The sequence below is a fragment of the Pristiophorus japonicus genome, chromosome 6 (genome assembly GCF_044704955.1).
Source record: "Pristiophorus japonicus isolate sPriJap1 chromosome 6, sPriJap1.hap1, whole genome shotgun sequence".
In the NCBI taxonomy this organism is placed as follows: Eukaryota; Metazoa; Chordata; class Chondrichthyes; family Pristiophoridae; genus Pristiophorus; species Pristiophorus japonicus.
In genome coordinates, this window is record NC_091982.1 from 121,921,103 (window position 1) to 121,925,698 (window position 4,596).

Below are 4,596 nucleotides of genomic sequence, written 5' to 3' on the forward strand. Positions count from 1 at the left end.
AGGTCTCCCCTCAGCCTCCTCTGTTCCAAAGTAAACAGCCACAGACTATCCAATCTTTCTTCATCGCTAAAATTCTTCAGTCCAGGCAACATCCTTATAAATTTCCTCTGTACCCTCTCTTGTGCAATCACATCTTTCCTTTAATGTGGTGACCAGAATTGCATGCAGTACTCCAGATGTGGCCTAACTAGTGTTTTATACAGTTAAAGCATAACCTCCCTGCTCTTGTATTCAATGATTCCTTCAGAGATCTGTGGACCTGCACTCCCAGGTTATTCCTCTTCAAAATACTGCAGCAGGGTCTTTCCTGTTCACTTGAGAGGACAAACGGAGCACACCGCAGCGGTGTGAGCCCATGAGTGTGGGACTCAGAGGCGAGAGTGAAACCATTGAGCCAAAGCCGACCTGCGTTGCTGGTCATACCTGCTGCACAGCGGAGCAATAGGAGCAATCTCTTATCAAGAAGGGTAGACATCGACAACAAGGTTCAACACAGCCTCCAGTGCGCCAGAGCAGCCTTCGGCCGCCTGAGGAAAAGAGTATTCGAAGGTCAGACCCTCAAATCTACCACCAAGCTCATAGTCTACAGGGCTGTAGTGATACCCGCCCTCCTGTATGGCTCAGAGACGTGGACCATGTACAGTAGACACCTCAAATCGCTGGAGAAATATCACCAACGACATCTCCGCAAGATCCTGCAAATCCCCTAGGAGGACAGATGCACCAATGTTAGCGTCCTTGACCAGGCCAACATCCTCAGCATCGAAGCTCTGTTGGGCAGGCCGCATTGTTCGCATGCCCGACACAAGACTCCCAAAGCAAGCGCTCCTACTTGAAACTCCTTCATGGCAAGCAAGCCCGAGGTGGGCAGAGGAAATGTTACAAGGACACTCTCAAATGTTACAAGGACACTTGATAAAGTGCAACATCCCCACCGACACCTGGGAGTTCCTGGCCAGAGACTGCCCTAAGTGGAGGAAGTGCATCCGGGAGGGTGCTGAGCACCTCGAGTCTCATCGCCGAGAGCATGCAGAAACCAAGCGCAGGCAGCGAAAAGAGCGTGTGCCAAACCTGTCCCACCCACCCTTTCCCTCAACGATTGTCTGTCCCACCTGTGACAGGGACTGTAATTCTCATATTGGACTGCTCAGTCACCTAAGAACTAATTTTTAGAGTGGAAGCAAGTCTTCCTCGATTCCAAGGGACTGCCTATGATGATTAGGGGCAAGGTTCTTCTTGTATCTCAGCACACATCGCATGGAAATTAAAGCATTTGCATATAAATAAATTAGCATACATAGAGCTGGATATAAACAGAGCATTATAGTTAGGCAACTGAGGTTTTGCTTAGCACGTAAATGAGTTTTAGTGATAGTCTTTGCATATAAATGTGTTTCAGTGTCTTGTGGCAATAACTGACCTATAGTATCATAAAATTGGTGTTCACACTTGGGATGAAGATGGAAGTGTGCTGTAATGAAGTGTGAGGTAGCGATTAAGAATTCGCACTCAGTCAGTGCACACTATCAGAGCATGTCAGTGGCTCTGCCTCTGTTGTACTTTGTGCTAATTAAAACTGCCCTCTTGTTTATTCATAACCTTCCTAAAATAGATTCGATTAGTGGCGAGATCCAGCGTCAAATGTCAATCTGGCACGTGTTGATTATCAAATCCAAGCTCATTATCTTACAAAATATTTTGCTGTTAAAAAAAAATTAGAAGCTAATAAGTGATTCATTTAGATTTAAATTAAGGATTGTAAAACAGCACTGCAATTTATTGACTTATCTAGTCAATGTGCTATCCATGGTGAGTCAGAGAACACGCTGGTTTGTAATAATAGGGGTGTTGATGGGCGTGGGGACTAACAACAGCGCCATGAATTACAGCCATGGAATGAGTCACATTTCCTTTTCATTCTGTGACTGTTTTTCTGACTGGCACTTTGGGGGCTGAGTCACACAAATGTATAATCCTTTATGCCTATAGTTACATTTTATCTCTCTCAATATTTAAGGCTGAAAATACACAGCAAGATGGTTTACAAATTTTTTTTTTTTTTTTTTTTTTTTTTTTTTAAATTCATGTCCAATCGTTATCCAATCGTTACAATTCTTTGTCAAACGCCAGAGGTCACCCTGCACCAGTCAAGGATCACTCTGCGCCAATGCTCTTAGCCAAAAGGCCTAGAGCCACTGCACCGTTCCTGGAAGTACTGCAATACCAGGTTCGTGCCATGGAGGTGGATGGGTCAGGTCCCCCACACACCTCCGTGGAGGTGGATGGGTCACCAATCCCACCCACCTCCTGTTTACAAAAATGTAAGCATATACCTTCCTGACCAGGGAGAAACCACCCGGACGTCATGGTGGCTGGTCAGGTTAGTTATGCAGATCTTAGCCAAAAGGCCGAGAAGCAAGATGGTTTACAAATGCACCACTACAAAAAAAATGTGTATTTATATAACGCCTTTCACATAGTGAAATGTCCCAAGTCCGGGGTCGGCGAGAGGCCTATAAAGGCCAGCGGGAGTCAGGCAGTTCGAGCAGTCAGTCGAGGAGGCGGGAGCTCGGAGCAGCGCGAGTCCGGGGTCGGCGAGAGGCGTACCGGTACAGCTACAGGGAGAAGGCAAAGAAAGAAACAAAGGTGACGTCACAGCCTAGGGGGTAAGTGATTGGCTGGTGATTGGTGAGTAGTTTTTCTTTTTCTTCTTATATTAGTCAGTAACTTTTAACATTGTTGTTGCCAATTTAAGTGTATCTAAGGGTTAAGTCATGGCAGGAGAGCTCGGTCGGGTGTTATGCTCCTCCTGTACCATGTGGGAACTCAGGGACACTTCTGGTGTCCCTGACGACTACGTGTGCAGGAAGTGTATCCACCTCCAGCTCCTGACTGTCCACGTTGCGGAGTTGGAGCTGAGGGTGGATTCGCTCTGGAGCATCCACGATGCTGAGAATGACGTGAGTATCACGTGTAGTGAGTTGGTCTTACCACAGGGAAAGGGTCCACAGCCAGCTAGGGAATGGAAGACCAGCAGGAAGAGTAGTGCAAGGAAGGTAGTGCAGGGGTCCCCTGCGGTCATCCCCCTGCAAAACAGATACACTGTTTTGAGTACTGTTGAGGGGGATGACTCATCAGGGGAGGGCAGCAGCAGCCAAGTTCATGGCACCGTGGCTGGCTCTGCTGCACAGGAGGGCAAGAAAAAGAGTGGGACAGCAAGAGTGATAGGGGATTCAATGGTGAGGGGAATAGATAGGCATTTCTGCGGCCGCGACCGAGACTCCAGGATGGTATGTTGCCTCCCTGGTGCAAGGGTCAAGGATGTCTCGGAGCGGGTGCAGGACATTCTGAAATGGGAGGGAGAACAGCCAGTTGTCGTGGTGCACATTGGTACCAACGACATAGGTAAAAAAAGGGATGAGGTCCTACGAAACGAATTTAAGGAGCTAGGAGCTAAATTAAAAAGTAGGACCTCAAAAGTAGTAATCTCGGGATTGCTACCAGTGCCACGTGATAGTCAGAGTAGGAATCGCAGGATAGCGCAGATGAATACGTGGCTTGAGCAGTGGTGCAGCAGGGAGGGATTCAAATTCCTGGGGCATTGGGACCGGTTCTGGGGGAGGCGGGACCAGTACAAACCGGACGGTCTGCACCTGGGCAGGACCGGAACCAATGTCCTAGGGGGAGTGTTTGCTCGTGCTGTTGGGGAGGATTTAAACTAATATGGCAGGGGAATGGGAACCAATGCAGGGAGACAGAGGGAAACAAAAAGGAGGCAAAAGCAAAAGACAGAAAGGAGATGAGGAAAAGTGGAGGGCGGAGAAACCCAAGGCAAAGAACAAAAAGGGCCACTGTACAGCAAAATTCTAAAAGGACAAAGGGTGTTAAAAAAACAAGCCTGAAGGCTTTGTGTCTTAATGCAAGGAGTATCCGCAATAAGGTGGATGAATTAATTGTGCAAATAGATGTTAATAAATATGATGTGATTGGGATTACGGAGACGTGGCTCCAGGATGATCAGGGCTGGGAACTCAACATTCAGGGGTATTCAATATTCAGGAAGGATAGAATAAAAGGAAAAGGAGGTGGGGTAGCATTGTTGGTTAAAGAGGAGATTAATGCAATAGTTAGGAAAGACATTAGCTTGGATGATGTGGAATCTTTATGGGTAGAGCTGCAGAACACCAAAGGGCAAAAAACGTTAGTAGGAGTTGTGTACAGACCTCCAAACAGTAATAGGGATGTTGGGGAGGGCATCAAACAGGAAATTAGGGGTGCATGCAATAAAGGTGTAGCAGTTATAATGGGTGACTTTAATATGCACATAGATTGGGCTAGCCAAACTGGAAGCAATACGGTGGAGGAGGATTTCCTGGAGTGCATAAGGGATGGTTTTCTAGACCAATATGTTGAGGAACCAACTAGGGGGGAGGCCATCTTAGACTGGGTGTTGTGTAATGAGAGAGGATTAATTAGCAATCTCATTGTGCAAGGCCCCTTGGGGAAGAGTGACCATAATATGGTGGAATTCTGCATTAGGATGGAGAATGAAACAGTAAATTCAGAGACCATGGTCCAGAACTTAAAGAAGGGTAA

General features: G+C 47.0%; 1 pseudogene; it reads right to left on the minus strand.

Moving 5' to 3' along the window:
* Nucleotides 1–2,190: 2,190 nt before the first annotated feature.
* On the minus strand, nucleotides 2,191–2,420 carry LOC139266445 (U2 spliceosomal RNA; annotated as a pseudogene).
* Nucleotides 2,421–4,596: the final 2,176 nt, after the last annotated feature.